Below are 18,146 nucleotides of genomic sequence, written 5' to 3' on the forward strand. Positions count from 1 at the left end.
GTATCAAAATTAATATTCATTTGGCAATCTATCAAATTAGCTCATAATCATTGTGAATTTCTCAATTAGAACTGTAAACCCTTGCCTTATTTAGAATAAAATTAACAGAATTTTTCAAACAAAACTGTGGAGTGGATCTTTTAAAACACATCTGTTCTAAGTTTGATAAGTAATCATTATAATTAGTGCTTTTGGTGAAGATTTTATTAGAGGAGTTCAGTTTACTTCTTATTAAGAAGTCTATATAAAGTAGGTATATGCATATTAAGCCAAGTTTAAACATATGAAATCTAAGATAAGATCAAAAGATAAGAGGATTTTACTAGGAAAGTACATATTCAATAGTTTAATCCCAGAGAACTTTAAGTATAGTTTAATCCAACTTTTATAGATGTGCATGTGTGAGTTAATTTTATAATTCAAAATAGAGCCCAATTTTTCAGAGTAGCATAACAAGAATGAAAACTCTTTTCTTTCTGCACCATTGTTGAAGATGCTGAAGAAAGGTGACTTTAGCTTAGCAAAGGAAGATGAAATCCAGTGCCTCGTCTTATCATTATCCATTCAAATATGGAACATGGTAACTTTCAAGGTTACACATAATTCATATCTGACATTCATGAGTATAGGAATAAATGTCCAGTAAAATGCACATAAATCATTATAAAATAACCCCTTTACACATTAACAATTAGCACGGTAGTCAAAATGAAAACGATAAATCCAAACTCTTGACTTAGCATAAAAGGCCTTGAACAATCTGGCTCCAACCTAAATTGTATTGCTTACATCAATGAACAAATCTTTGCTTTACTAAGTAAAGTTTCAATCTAACAAGCATTTATTGCAGTTGTCTATCATATATCTAGACATATTACAGACAGTTAGGATGGCCCAAGAAAGAAAGCATGTTAGTATCTTCAAGGGATTAAATATAATATGGAGGAAAAAAGAATGTTTCTCACTTCCTGGAGCACATTAACTTTTAAAAGAGAATATAAACAATTGAAAGATTTAACAGGGGCTGTCACTAACGTCCTTACTATACTAAACATGAGACAAAGTTAGCCCAGGCATAAAAGAGAGCAGTACATTGTTTGAATTTTAAAAAACGAATAGGTGTTAACTGGGATTAGATTTCTGAGATGGGTATTTCAGACAGGTCAGCTCAAGTCTCTCTGAGAATTTAGAACCATTTAATTAATTGTCTCTTCCATATTTCTATGATGTTCCAGGTTTTTTTTTTCAAATTTTAACTATAATTTACCAGGCAACCATCTTTTTGAAACCTGCATCTTCCCCTATTACCTAAGCAAGTTAACCATCTAGGCTTATCTTTTCTTCCTTTTCCCACACACAGTACTTCCCTTCAGCTACCAAATACTTCCAGTTCAACCTCCTAAGGAGCTTTGAAATCCTTTCTTTTATCCCCATCCTCACTTTCACTAATCACGCTTAGGCCCCTGTTATTATTCACTTGGGTGATTGCAGATACTTAAATAGGTCTCTCTTACTTCAATGATCTCTCTTCTCCATCCACTTGAGAGAATGAAAATTCGAAAGATAGATATGAGCCTGTCACCCTCTTGCTTTGAAACCTTTTGCTAGCCCTTCATTGACCAGAACAACATGAACCCTGCTGATCTCTCTACCTCATCACAGGAGCCCCTACATTGTCTAAGGAAGCAACATCTTAAAGTTTCTCTGACTCATAAAGTTCTCTTTACCTCTGGATTTTCTACATTTGTTATTTGTTTGGCCTGAAATGCCATGATTGCCTCTTTTTCTTTGATGAGAATTCCTGCTCAACACTCCAGATTCAACTTAAATGCATCTGCACCAGTAAAAATCCCAAACTCTGAAAACCTAGGGAAGATGGCCTTCTCCTATGTTCCTTTAGTTTCTTGTACTTCCTTTTGGCACAGCACTGACTCCTTGTTTTAAATTACTAAAAGCAATGAAGCAAGATATATGTTGTTCTCAGCTTTATTTTTAGTGCTTGCCACATGAAGGAAGCTTGATAACTATGAAACTAAAATTTTGATTTCTGGGACACATAACTTTTTTAACATGAAGTGATCAGTATAATAGATTACATTTGAGGACTTTCTCAGTTTTAAATTTCTCCAGTTCTGTGATACATAATTAATAATTTAAATTCACAAAATCATATAGACAGAGCTATGGTTTTATCATGCATTTTTTCTTTGATACTTTAGTCTATGACCCTCCTGAGGTCAGTGTCTCTTTCTTATTCCTCGCCTTATTTCCGGTTTCTGCCACCCAGAGATACTCATTCTTTATCAAATGGATAAATATTGAATGTATGAAGTTGGAGTATGGTATTTCCAAAAACCTATCATTTTAATTTTCTCAAAATTACAATTACTTTTAAAATAAAGCTACGTTGCTCTGTAAAATTCTACATTACAGTACATTTTATTTTTAGTAAGTTTTTAATAAATTATTTTGTGATATGGGACAAGTGAAATTCTCACCAACTTTTTCTTTCCCCAGACTTCTCAACTGCAGAACATCTCCATAACTAAGTAAACAACTTCTGTGTTTATCAAGCACATGTTTTACCTTTTCCTTTAAACAGAAAGAAAATTAGATAACTAGTCAACAAGTCATAGGTAAAATTGTGATGAGCCCTCACTTGCCTTCCAACTCAACTCCTTCTCATTAAATAGAATAAATGATCTCTTCAGCAAAACTCAGAAAGAGAAGAGATGCATTGGAATGATAAAGACCCATACCTCCACATATCCACAGTAACTTTTGTGCATGGGAGAAACAGAATCGCTTTGGAGAATACATGAAATGATCTCTTAATTGAGTGTTATCAGAGGTTAGGTCACTGAATGAAAGCTGGGGCTTGGTTAGATCAGGAGATAAAAAAAGAATTGAGGTTAAGACAAATATCAGTTGGATTGAAAGGGAGGAGGTAAGAATGTGAGAAAAAATTATTTTTGTACTGCTGATCATGTAACCCTCATGTGGAAGTTGTTAAGGTGCATAGATGTTTATTTACAAACATGATCAACCATATTTAGCTACAGGACACAACTTTTTTGAGTACTAAATAGTATTTGTATGGTTTTGGCTATACTAAGTATTTATGTTCTACTAAAAGAAAATATAAGTGATATAAGGCTTTAGATCAAAAGTATTCCAGAAACTAGAAATCATTTATCTTCCCAGACAATTCAAAACACTCTCACTGTATATCTAAAAGGAGTCCTAAATGCATCTGTTTTGGCTCTCCTACTAACTGGCAAAGGCACTAGAGAGAATCACATAACTTCCTTAGATCTCATATGTAAAATGAGGCACTTCATTATTTCACTTATAAAGTTCTATATGCATGCACCTAATAAATTTATCATGCCTATAGTACATGATGTGCTCATGATAGAGATGAGAAATCAACCTCATGCATCCTGACATGTTTATAGTATCAACATTTAAGTACTTGTATGTAGATTTATTTTTCTTGTTACAACAGTACACATGCATTTAAAGTAAAGAGGTTTCTGTGTTTCCTAGTAAAGTCAGCTGGTTAAAGTAAAATTAATGAACTGGTAGTTGTATCTAGGGTAAAATTAATGTAAATACAAAAATGTAAGAGGTTGTTCACATTTCTCTCTCTTGGTGAAACATCAATTTTCAGACAGACCTATTGAGAAGTTTGAATCTTTTTTTTCAGCTTACATAGTGTTTAGGACTATTGACTGACTGGCAAAATTATTCAATAGATTAATGAGGAAGATTAATTACTTATGCCCTGTAAAAACTTGTTTTAATTATTTCCCTTTCAAATTCTCAAAACTGTATTTCAAAGGTGTAATATGTAAAAAGAAACTTTCAAGATTTTCATTGTTTTGCTTATAAATCAAATCCTATAATTACATCCAGTGACCTATTGACTCATAAAACTGTATTTACCTGTTATTGTCTCTTGTTGATCCTTGATAGCTTTCTGCATTAGGGATGGGTCCCTGCCCACTTGTATTGATAAGAGTTTTTCTTGAGTAACTCAGTTATCGTTTCTGTGTTGGATTCTAAGATTCCAAATGGCTAAACATAATATGAATTCTTTAATGGTATTTTGGGAAAACAAAGGCATTACTTTATTACAATAAGTATGCATGTTGATTCTAAGAAGCACCCAAATTTAAAATACACAGAAACATAGGAGAAATAACTGTGAATTGTATGTGTGTGTATACACCCTCAGTCTTACTCCTTGCAGATTTAGAAATTGATACTTAAAGTAACTGACCTGTGGAAGATAGCACAAGAGAATGGATTAAGAGGAAAGAAAAACTTGGTTTCTAGATTTTTAATCCTAGCCACTTTTTCCTAAGCTATATAATTTTGGCAATTTAGCTAATTTAGTTTAGTAGTTTCCTTATTTCTAAATTGGGTATATTAATAATATTCCATGTAGGGTTGATATGAAATAACATATATGAAATACTAGAATAAAAGCATCTGATGTTACTGCATATGTAAGTATTTTTAACGGGACCTTCTCTCTTCCAGTTGCAGCTGAAGCCTTTGTGTCATTGCTCCAACCTTACAAAGAAAACATCTGGATCATTTGCTATGGAAGTGCTATAGTTCCTTGGTTGAGCTGACTCCTCAATTCCAAACTATGAAGAGGCAAAGAGCCCAATAATAAGCATTGGACATTATCAGGAGAGTTCTGTCAAGGAACTGTCAGTTTGAAATAACTCCCAACCTCAGAAGCTATAGCAGAGGTCAGATATCCTCCTCCTCACATTGGGACTTTCAATCCGTGGAGTCTATGGTGATCAGATCCTGGAGCTGATCTCATGCTTTAACATACATATATGTGAGAAGTGTGCATACTCATCTGTGGGAAGGAGTTTTGGGGGGATGCTGAGGGAAAACAAGTAGCTTCAGAAACTTTCTGCATTTCCATTTGAGATAAGGATAGGGACACATGAGTGTTTTTCATAAACCAGAAGTACAAAACTAGAGCAGAGTAGTCTGGGTGGCATTGGGCACTAGCTATATTTTACAAGGAAAGAGAGAATATTCCTGTTTCTCATGGGCCATAGTAAAGTAGGTGAGAGGCTCAGAACCAGTTCAAGTCCGCTACAAGAAGATTGCCTGGAGAGGCAAGGTGATGTCCCCAGCCCCACGAAGAGAGAAGGAACACAAGTGACAGGCTGAAACAAAGCACATTGTTTCAAAACTCATGAGAGCACTGGAGAAGCTTTCTAGCAGCAGTCCAAGAAAAGGAAGCAGCTCTAATCACCAAACTCAGAAGAATCTGCTAGAAACATTGGTCATTGACAGAGGTAACAGGAGCTCTATTGTTAATCTCTCCTCTTTCATGAACTTCTCCCCCACCACCTCAGCCTCATGCCTCTCACCTCTGAAGGTGGGTCCCTTGATTGTGTGTGAAGGAGGATCAATCTGGCCACCTTACAGGGATAAAGGGAAGGCTAACCATACCCTCCATTCTTGCCTCAGACCTGCAAGGTCAAAGGGCCCAGAGGGGAGAGGGACACAGAATGTATTTTTTTTAATTTAACTGACAAATAAATAGTGTATACATTCAAGGTGTACAACATGTTAACTCACTATGCATATACACTGTGTGCTGATTCCAACAAGAAAATAATGAACACATCTCTCATGACCCACAGTTACCACTCTGTGGGTGTATACACTTAAAATCTGCTCTTATGAAACTGCATATATACAGTACAGAATTATTAACCACAGCCACCATGTTGTATATTAGTTTTCACTTAGCTGCCATTTCATTTTACACAGTCTGTTACTCACCAGGTTCTGAAAGCAATATTTGTCTTTATTCTCTTATGGGTGGGATGAGGGACCAGGTACTAGGAATTGAACTTGGGGGCACTCAACTGCTGAGCTACATCCCCAAATTATTTTGTATTCTATTTAGAGACAGAATCTCACTGAGTTGCTTAGTGCCTCACTGTTGCTGAGGCTGACTTTGAACTTGCAATCCTCCCCCCTCAACCTCCTGAGCTGCTGGGATTACAGGCACACACCACTTCGCCTGGCTTTTCTTTATTCTTTTGAGAAAGAATTCATATAACTTATATTACAGTACATGATTATAATTGTTCTATTATTAGTTATTTTGTGAATCTCTTACTATGCCTAATTTTTGTTATAGATGTATATGTATAGGAATGAAACAAATTATATATAGGTTTCAGGCATCCTCAGGGGTCTTGGAATGTATTCCCTGTAGGAGGGGGTGGGGTTTACTATACAATGAATTCCTATGAAAATATGAAAGTTTATATCTTTTGAAAAAGCATTTTCCCATTTTCATCATTCTAGGAAAACTGGCCACCACTATTCCACTTAAAAATTTTGATAATCACCCTGATATAAACCTATGTCAGTCAATATAATAGCTACCAGCCATACCAAATTATTTAAATTTAAATTCAAAATAACTAAAGTTGAATAAGATTAAAAATTCTAGTTCATCAGTCACACTAGCCAGATTTCAAGTGCCCCAAAACTTATTGAACAGTGATTTCAACAGCTACATTATTGAACAGTGCAGATATAAAGACATTCTGATATACAGCACTGGTTCTCAATGTACTAATAAATGAACTGAGAATTTGTTTATTCATTATTAAAAGTGACCAAAGTATTTTTGTTATTACTTGAGCATGAATGGATAGATAGCATAATTTCATGGAATAGGATTAAATGGTCAGAAAAAAAGAATATTTGATTTTATTTCACTTAATGAGCTTATACCTCTTCAGTGTACTCGTATCTATGACGAACTTAAAGGCATTGACCATTACTAGGAATAACAAAGACAAAGGTTACTGCCTATGCATCTATTCACCTCCATACCCATTTTTTTTTCTCTTTCAGAAAATTTCTGATATAGTAAGGGAAGAATACCAAAAAACTAATAAAGGCATTTAAAACAAATAATAACATTTGCAATAATTTAAATATTTGGTTTAGATTTTTAAAGTGAACTTAAAAATAAAATTGCTACTAAAGTGTTGTAAATATTGGAAAAACATATTTCCATAGGGCTGAAATTATTTACAAATCTACTTTTTCAAATTTTTGTGAATTTGATTTCAAGCTTAAGTGCTATAACAATCACTAACATGAATAATTTCAATTCTTAAAAATATTCTTAGACCCTTATGCATTGTAAAAATCAGTTTTCTTCTTAGGCATGTGCAAAAACTAGAACAGAAGGCAATTAGATTTAGTCCACTTACAAACCTATTTGTTCTCTTTTTATCCATGATTTTCCCAAGATTTAATGTGACATATTAAAAACATAAAATTATATGAAATACTTCATCATAAACACCAACCTACAAAAAAGAAAGTTCTTAGCACATTACTCCACAGGGAAATAAGTGTAAGCTTTCTGCTGAAAACATATGGCAAGACTACAAATAGTGCTTTTGCAGGTGTTTTAAATGGGAATAATGTAGCTTATAAATCTTCTGGAAACGATAGCATGGTTGTGTGAGAAATGCTAGAGCACTTAAGGCCCAACATCCCACCCCTCCACCTCGACAGATGTGAAAATTGAGGTCCATTGTCGCTTTCCTTGGGTGGCAGTGTAACACAGGAGTTAAGAATGTGGGATTAGAATCAGGGAAACTAAATCCATGCACAACCCTGGCAGGTATTTGCTGGGAAAAAATTTGGCTTATTGCCTAATATTTCTAAGGTTTCAAATTCTTCCCATGCTTACTTAGAATCATAATGTAATACGAACCTCAGAAATTTCTGATGAGAAAGACCTTACGTATAACATAAAGTTCACTGTAGCAATTATTGTTCATCTTCATCATTTGATGCTTTGAATTTCTGTATGACAGTGTGCTTAAGGTCATATGGCAAAGTGAATGAAGTCATGAGCTGTTCACCTTCTTCTGCGTGATCTTCACTCAGGGATGCCGTGTTGCCATATGTTGGCAGCCTGAGGTCAGCCTTGCTGGAGCTACTTTTCCCAGAGCAGATCTTTCATGCTAAGTAGGATTAAAGGAATGTCCATTTTTATCTACATTTGTTTCCACACTCCTTTTTTCACACTTCCACACTTTCCCCCAAACCAGAGGAAATTCCACTCTTTTTTTATTCCTAAACCCTTCCCATTTAAATTTGAAATTTTTCATGGGAAAGCTATTAACTTATGCAAAGGTTTTGCATGCAGGATTTTGTGCATAGAATTAGACTGAAAAAAATAATGGGACAAGCTAAATATCAAATCAATATGAGCAGAAGAGGAAGCTAGAGGAATCTGAGACTGAACCAAATATTGCTTGCTAGGGAGTGTAGCCTGTGTTGAGGAAATGAGTGGCCATAGAAGAGCATTAGGGCTGCTCTAGATGTAGCCTAAAATCTATAGTAAGTCCAGGTATGCTTCAAATAACCATCAGGTAGTAGGGTAGAAAGAATAAATATGTGCAATATATGAGGGGATATGACCTGACCAACTGCATATAGCATAGAAACAGTGTTCATGGATAGGAAACTTGAGAGCCATACAGTAGTCAATATTAGGACCTTATCATCCATTGGATTGTAGGCAATTAAGGATATAGCTACAGTAAATATCAGACTCTAGGAAAAGGGCCCTTTTGCTGAGGCTGTAGAGTTAATGTGTTGCACTATAAGTGAAACATGGCGTCTCATTTCTCCTGTGATCAGGATTGGGGCCCAAGTTCTATAGTTAGAGCTGGTGCCATGGAAGAATCTTGCCCTTGACCTCTCTTCTTGTATCTCAGCAATGAAGTCCCGCTGATTTTCATACCTTGTGGTTTTTAGTTCTAAAGTGGCTCTGCTCTTTAAAACCTAGTTAACACATCTCAAAACCTCAGGGCACAAATGTGAATAATGAAAGATTTGTATGGTTTTTTTTTGGTTCTAATTAGTTATATATGACAGTAAAATGCATTTTGACACATCATACATAAATGAACTATAACTTCACATTCTTCTGGTTGTACATGATGTAGAATCACACTGGTTGTGCGATCATATATATACATAAAGCAATAATGTCTGAATCGTTCTACTATCCTTCCTACCCTCATATTTTCCCTTCACTCCCATCTGCCTAATACAAAGTACCTCTATTTAAGTATCAATTGTATCAAACTGTCATTCTTCTGGGGTTAGGGAATATATCAATCAAGTATGGACTTTCCCCCATCCTAACTATTTTTGTATTCAGGGAACTCTGTAGTAGCATCACGTTACCAGAGGAGGTAAATGAACGATCCTGAAATATCACTGTCTACTTGGCCTCTCATATGATAAACACTCTTCTCTGTGTTCCTTGGTCTTCAGTCTACCCTCATACTGTAGGGTCTCTTGGACAATGTTTTGTCCTCTAGCTTCATACTTTTGTACTCCAGCTGCCTTTCCAATGTCAGTGATGTAGTCATTTAGAGTCAAGAAAAGTGTGTAAGTTTGCTTGGATAATATCAGAATCAGTGGCTTAAAAGAACATTTTCTCACAATTCTGTAGGTTAGAGGTCTGATATAAAAGTATCATCAGGGTGGGTTTCCTCTGAGTATTCTTAGCTTGGCTGGATATGGCTGTCTTCTCCCTATGCCTTCACATGGTCTTTTCTCTGTACATCGGTGTTCAAATTTTCTCTTTCTGTATACTCCAGTCAAATTGGATTGGGGAGCCCAATCTACTTACTTCATTTTAATGTAATTACCTCTTTAAAGACTCTATCTCTAAATATAGTTTTTTGGGGTTTAGGATATCAATATGTGAATTGGGAGGACACTATGGAGTACCTACAAGTATTGTGGGAATCAGAAGACACTGAACTTCTCTCTCATACATCACATGAATTAAACTCCAGAATGCTAGAGGTATGACCTCTTTGATTAGATGCTCTCTGCTGGCATTTATTCTTTTCTTGAAACCCTTAGCTATAGGCAAATCTGATATGTCCATATTTTACATAAAATTGTAGTTTTGTGTAAGGTTTTTGAGTTCTCTAGATCCTAATTACAGGATTTTTTTTCTTGAAACTAAAAAACCAAAACTTAATCTCATTTTCCCCCCTATAGGAGACATTGTCCATGTCTGGAGACATTTTTGTCCTGTAATATTGTACCTATAATAAGTTGTCCCAGAAAGCCTCATACAAATCCAGGAAGGAAGAAAGAATATAATTTCCATTCTCATAGTTTATGCCCAGTTTGCTGTTACTTTTGATAAATACACACACACACACACACACACACACACACACACACACATTCATTCTATGTCTGACCAATAAGAAAGGTACTATTTGCAACTAGTTAGAAAAGACCAGGGATGCCACAAACATTCCTGCAAAGACCAGGACAACTCCCACACAAAATCATATCCAGCCCCAAATATCAGTAGTGTCCCTCATGGACACCTTAAGATGTGTCTTGACAAGAATATCCTACCCCTTAAGATGACTTTTGTCATCTTAAGGGGTAGGATATCCTAGACATGGCATGATATCATTCATCTGATATATTATTCATGAGATACTAGATGCCATAAAGATTAATGATCAAATAATTAATGCCATAAAGATTAATGGAAAAGCAGCAAGTTTATAGGAAATGTTAGGGAAAATATAATTGTATTATTTTATATGTGAAAATATATCTCACTATGAAGAGCTACAAAGAAGCAAGTAGGGCACATCATCAGAAAACTTATGAAGGTATACAGATGAGGAATTAAATACAGAATATTTATTCTGTAAATTTAGGCTTTCTAATGGACTTTATTGCACTCATATTTGTCAAGAATAAAGGAGAGTAGAGCTTATAAAACAAGATGGGCACCTCAGAAAATATTACAGTGGGGATGAGTGCATCTCCATTTCATATTTATCAGCTTAACAATGCTTATTTGAAAAGGCACCAAAACAACTGGGCTTCAGGGTAAGGCTTTATTATCAACCCTTAAAAGCTCAGCAACACAAAATCTTTTAAGATGCCTATTTTACATGGTTGTGTTATATTCCTTGGTGCTAATTTTATTTATAGATAACTGACATAAAAAGTCTTATGTTTTGGCTTCTTGATATTTTACCTACAGTAACCTTTTCCTATATTCATGTCTCAGATATTCTCTAGGAGACAGATTCACTGTGCACACATCTGAGTCCAGTGACAGAATTCATTCACATACAATATGCTACATGAAGCTGATTTATTACTAACAAAAGTGGAGAACAGCAACAAGCCTAAGATGCATTGTGAGTCAGCCCCCAAGAAAGCTGCTAGGATCAGATCCATCTCCATTGTGTATACCCATTTGTACAGCGTATGAGGGACTCTGACAGGCAGCCCATCCTGGGACATTGGGGTCACAAGACACACTGGGTTAAAGTGATGAAGGATTTCCTTTTGGGGGAAGGGTAAGGGTCTAGAATATAATAACCTATGCCAACCATCTCCCTCTTATCTTAGGATGATGCATTCCCTGCCCATAATATATTTATTCTGGATAACTTCAATCAAGAAAGTGGGGAGGCTGGTAGCATGTTGCACTCCAGTAATCCCAGCAGCTCAGGAGGCAGAGGCAGAAGGATCAGATCATGAGTTCAAAGCCAGCCTCAGAAAAATTGAGGCACTCAGCAACTCAATGAGACCCTGTCTCTAAATAAAATACAAAATAGAGCTGGTGATGTGGCTTCGTGTTTGGGTGCCCCAGAGTTCAACCCTGGGTACCCACTGTATTAAAAAAAAAAGGAGAAAACTGAAAACTGGATGGGTCTAAAGATATTCAAATAACTGTCTTGAACTCTCTCCCTAGATGACTTAGATTTGTCAGCAACAGCAATTTGCCACACTTGAAAATTCTTCATTTCTGTTTTGTGATCACTTTTACCTTTTCATGTTACATAACCTCACTACAACACATTAAGCTTTCTAAATCATTGACTTTACAATGTTGTCTTTCTCTACTAGTTCCTTTCTATCCTCATCTTACAAAGTTTTATTTATTAGTATTATAATTACTTGATGTAAATATTTTCACCTCCTTTGCTTTTTTCTCCCTTCAATATCTAATTATCTAACAGTGTATATCTTCCCACTGACCATAATTGAAAGAAAACCACCCCAAATTGACTGATCATATTCATGACCTTAATACTGAAATGAACATGAAGAACAGACCACCAACAAACGCTGCTAATTCTAACTGCATACATAACAAGAGCTTTCCATTTCTCTCTACCATCATTGTTACTGTCTAATCTAAAATGTCTTCTTCTTTCATATGGATACTGTTTTAGATTTTGAAATTTCTATTCTCTTTCTTTCACCTTCCATTTTGATCCCATTATGAAAGCCAGGGCAATTTTTTATTAGTTCAGAGCAATTTTTAATAATAGAGAATATTACATAATTTACTTATTTTCTTCTCTTTACTAACTTCGCTATCCCACTCACTGTGGTATTTCATATTTTCTTCTATATTTCAACTCTTGATGATCTCATCTCTTACTTTCTGGCTGATAAGTTTGATACAAGATTCATCAAAAATATAAAAGACCTATCTTGCTATAAATGTTATATCCATTTCTAATACAATGAAGGAAACCATCCTTTTTTCCCACTTATGCATTGAGTCCCATCTTCTGTTTCCTATATTGTTTATCTCTTCTCTTCTGACATCATTACATCTTTCCCCTTATTTAAAAATTATATTAGAAGCCCTATGTGTTACCTAAATTGTCTCATTTTTCTGTTCCCCTTTGAAGTAAATATTCCACTTATTCATCTCCTATTGATTGTTCAGTTCTCAGAATCTTTCTGTTTTTTCTATCATTTTGAAATTACATTGTCAAAATAAAAAGTGGCTTCCATTTTATAAAAAGTATTAACACTTCTGCATCCCTATTTTTCTTGATATTTCACAACTGTTAGTCATGTTCTCCTTGGCTTCTCTTTCCTCTCTTGGTTTCTCTGACATCTTACTATCTTGATTTTCCATGTAGTATTCTGCCTTCTTTGTTTTCTTTCATATTTCTTTTCTAATCAACCTCTACTTAGGAACTCTTTTGTTCTTTTTTTCACACTCTTCTTATACCCTCAGGACCATTTAAGTGTCATTACTATGCTAAGGACTGTGAAACTCCACTCCCAGTCTCACTTGACTTCTAGTGTATCCAGTTGTCTACTTAACTTGAATGTCTGGATATCCAATATTAAACTATTACAAGCAGGCTCCTCATCCGTCCTCCCCTATATTATAAAAACAAAATTAACTCTCCTCTTGTCACTTTAGCCCAAAATCCTGAGGCTATCTTTGATTCCTCACTTCCTTTGTTATTCATCCCAAGTCCACAGGCCACCAGCAAACTCTGTTAATTCTAATTCCAAATATATCTAGAGGTTTCCATTTCTCTCTATTATCCTTGTCACTACCTAATCTAAATTATCTTTTTTCTCTCATCTTGGTAGTGTTGTATTCAATGAAATTTCTATTTTCCTTTTTGCCCCCTCTATTTTGATTCCATAATTAAGGCCAGAGCAATTTTTTTCTGGTTCAAAACAATTTTTAACAACAGAAAATATTACATAATTTACCTATAAGTTATTTCTCCTCACTTACATTAAAAAAAAATCAAACTCTTACCAGGATAGAAAATACTTGGCCAAATTTGTCCCTTCTTTCCCCTATTTATCTTGTTTCACTCTCCCACTTCCTCACTATGCTGGAAAGAAGCCTGTTTTCTGTTCTAATCTGCCAAGAGGTTTTCTACTTTAGGCTTGACATTTGCTTTAATTCTGGCTAGAGTGTCTTCCTATTCCATTTCCAATGGCTGGCTACATTGTTTTCCCCCAATTTTCGTTAAGCTAGTTTGTTCTGAGAGGCTTCGTCTCATTATTCTAGTGCTTTATTGAGCTCTACCATCAATTACTCTAGCACATAATCAAGTTTAGTTTTCTTTGCAAACACTAACACATTCAGCAATTGTACAATTTATCTGCATGCTCTTTGCATCTTTATTTATCTGCTAGAAAATAAATTTATGCCACAGGTATGTACTCACTGCTTTACACTTAGAACAGAATTTAGTTCAGTTCCAGAAGCATAAACTTCTGAAATTTATCAAACCCAGCGGATCACACATGCTAATCAAGCACTTTATCACTAAACTCCATTCTCAGTACCTAACTTTAATGTTTTTTCCATATACCATTTAATTTATCAAAATTAGATTTATCACTTCTGCTCTCTTGAAATTTTACTATGTAACTTATTGAAATTCTCTCAAATTATACCTTTCTGGATTATTATCCATGATAGTGATATTTTGACATATATCTCTACAATAATAAGAATAGAAAGATACATGTTCCATGAATATGTACCATAGATATTTGAAATTTCCATTACTGTATGTTTTTGTTTACTTTTTATTCCCAAATTCCTATAAAAGTGCTTGATATGTAGCAATTCTTAGTGAATATTCATTAAAATGATGGGTAGACTATTCTGATGCAATGCTTCAGCTTATTCTCTTCTCTCCACCTGGAATATCTTCATCTATAAAGATCACGAATAAAGATTATATTCAACTTTTGTGACTAACTCAAATACTACATCCTATGTTACTCTTACCCAGTCTCTCAGCTAGAACTGATCTCTTTATCCCTTGAAAATAAATAATATCTTTATCTATTTTTTCAGAGAAGTTTAAGATTTATATACATTTGTAAGAAATATATATTGCAGGAAAAATCCTATACACCATTCTGTGGTAATATTTTTAATAATAATAGCATAATACCACAACTAGAAAATTGGTATCAATGAAATCCATTAACCTTATTCAGATCTCACCAAATTTTTGTGGATTTGATTCTTTGAAATTATACCCATTTGTAGATTTCCACAATCATCACCATAGTAAAGATACAGAACAGTTCTATCATAAATATTATTCCTTGTGCTGATTTTTCATGGCCATGGCCATATCTTTCTCTGTACACTCCTCAATCCTTGGCAAGCATGATCCTGTTCATTTCTATATTTTTTTTATTTCAATAATGTAATACAAATGGAATCATATGATAGTTAACCATTTGCAACTGGAATTCTCTTAAATGCATCAAAGTTTGTATAGTATATCAAGAATAGATCCTTTTTATTTTTTAAATTTTTTTTTAGTATTTATCAATATTTATTATTATTTTCAATTTTTGTTATTTTTTATTTGTTTTAATTAGTTACACATGACAGTACAATGACCTTGACATATCATACATTTGTATCAGATGGGATATAATATCTCATTTTTCTGAGTATACAGGTTGCAGAATCACATTGGTCATGCATTCACATATATACACACAGTAATAATAATGTCTGTTTCATTCTACTATCCACGAGAAGGGAGGTGGGGTTGAGGAGATAAGAAGAATAGCTTCTTTTTAGGCGGGTCTTTGATACACAAAAATTGAGAGCGTCTACTCACCCTGGAAACTGCATCCAGCAGCTCTGTGGCTATCACCTTGCCTCAAAATGAATATATGGAATTACACCAAAAATACTATGGATAGCATTTGATTACCATGAGAAAAATGGAAAGAAGGAAACTTGGGAGACACAGGAACATTCAAAGAAGGCAAAAAATAATATATATATATATATTGGCCTGAAAACTAAGCTCTATCATGATTAGCACCATGCTGAGAAAATACAAATGAAAAAGACTAGCAAGATGCATGAAAAGAGAAACACCAAACAACAGAATGATGATAAAACTCCACAAGGAGCAGTACCTGCTTATCTTCTGGACAGAGAGGGACACACCCAAACAAAAGTTACTTTAAGCCAAAACAAAAAAAGAAGGTGGGAAAATGGGAAGTTGCCCTTCCCGAGGTTCCTGCCCAGAAAGAAACAGAAGTATTAAAAGTGATTCAATCAGAAAAGAGAGAAAAGATATGGAATCAGATGGTTATCAAAGTCTGTTTTGTTGGGGATGGCTTTATAAGAAAACCTTCCAAGTATAAAGCAGTCATATGCCAATGGGCCTACATTTTGAGAAGGCCCATGTAACACACCCTGAATCAAAGCCACCTTTTGCTTACCAATATTTGAATGTGAAAAAGAATTCCTTATCCCCACTGTATATAACTTCAGGAGTTATTTCCAAAGGTACAATCATTGAGGTGAATGTGAGTGAGTTGGACCTTGTAAAACAAAGAGGCAAAGTTATTTGGGAAAAATATGTACAGGTTACCAACAGTCCTAAAGAGGTTGAATGTATAAATGCTATCTTGGTTTGACAGCACTTTTACACTTCTTATGAAGACTACAAATCAATGAAGAAAACCACAATTTCTTTGATATTTCCGAATATTACCAAACAGCCTTATATATCTGCAGTCATTAAGAGAACTATTTATTAAATTGTAAAAAATTAAAATAAAAAATTAAAAAAATAGATATTTTATGTACTATCCCATTATATGGATGTACTGTGGTTTGTTTAATCATCAGCACATTGAAGGATGTTTGAGTCATTTTCCTTTTTGAGTTACTATAATTAAAGCTACTATGAATATTTATTGTACAAGTCTTTTGTAAATATAAGTTGGTATTTCTTTGATAGGTATTGTACTTTCTAATAAAAAAATGTGTTCCTTTTTTATTCTGAAATTTTCTACTTTTTATTTTGCTAAACATGCACCCAAATTTAATCTTGTATATTCACCAAAAGCTATCTTCATCAATGATTATTAGTCCTGAATTTTTATAATAAAATATGTTCAACTTTGTAATATCAAGTGTTTTGACACTTGGCCAAGACACCAAAAACTTGTTATTATTTATAAAACCAATCCTGTGGTTCTTCTGGTGGAAATTTGTATTTTTCTTCTGGTATTTATTATTAACATTTCATATGAATAAAATATGTAACTTGTTTATTAATGCCTTCATAATGAACTATTGAGCCAATCAACTTTGGTTCTATTTAAAGAGACAATATTGTGATCATGGGCCTTTGATTTTTTCAGACACAAATCAAAATATAAAAACTGCAGTCAATCTAATAATTATTTGCTATACATTATAAAGAATATATTGTTTGCTTTGGCATTTTTATTGAACAACTGAATTGTCAATTATTTCCAGACATCAGGAGAGTTACTATTGATTTTGGTAATTTTAAGTTGCTTGTCAGTCAAGACTAGATCCTTTATGCTACTTTTTCTTTTTTTTTTTTCAAGAATGTCTGCTGCAATTTTCTAAATGAGACATAATCTTTGCTTTCTAATTAACTGAGAGAATGCATTCATTCCATGTATATCCCCTTACTTCAATATACTTCTATTTTTTCTTTTTTATTTATTCTACTTACTTATACATGAAAGCAGAATCAATTTATTCTCATTTTTATTACTTCTTAACCAATCTTTCCATATAACCTTTATTTAACTTTCTGAAGTTCATTTTCCATTCTTTCCACTCAACCAAAATGACATTCCTGAGTTTGACAAACCTAGTGTCCTTATTCCATAATAATAATATTAGTAATAATTATTTTAATAACAACATCTATAATGATGCACCTGACACTATTGGTAACATTTGTTACTAACTCCATGTGAACATTTTTTCCCCATCAATGGTATCCAGAATAGTTTCTTGTTAGACTAATTAATATTCCATCTATGGGAAAGGATTAAGAGTGTGTTTGGTGACTATGCAAAAGAGATCCTAGCAGGAGCCAAGTATCAAAAAAGAACAGTAAAGCCAGCTCCATTACTGTGTCTCACACATTGATGAATTTCTAAAATATGTCCTAAATAAATTAATCATCCCTATATAATATCAAGTAATGCTTTTTACTGGCATGGGAGATTGTGACTTTATTCACATTCCTCCAAAATAAGCATCACTCCTATCCTCAAAAAAATTTTCACAGAATTAATAAAAAATCCATTAGAAAAAAATAATTGCAGAATAGATAGGCTAAGGTAGATGAGTCAGGTAGATCAACAGAAATTCAACAGTTACCTTATTATGTAATCATCTTAAAATCTTTAAGCATGCTTTATTCTGAATATTTGATATAGATTTATCTTGA

General features: G+C 34.0%; 1 pseudogene; it reads left to right on the forward strand.

The window, feature by feature from the left end:
* Nucleotides 1-16,341, forward strand: part of LOC113180753 (ribosome biogenesis protein NSA2 homolog) — a 184,068-nt pseudogene extending 167,727 nt beyond the window's left edge.
* Nucleotides 16,342-18,146: the final 1,805 nt, after the last annotated feature.

This window comes from Urocitellus parryii, chromosome 1 (genome assembly GCF_045843805.1).
Source record: "Urocitellus parryii isolate mUroPar1 chromosome 1, mUroPar1.hap1, whole genome shotgun sequence".
Lineage (NCBI taxonomy): Eukaryota > Metazoa > Chordata > Mammalia > Rodentia > Sciuridae > Urocitellus > Urocitellus parryii.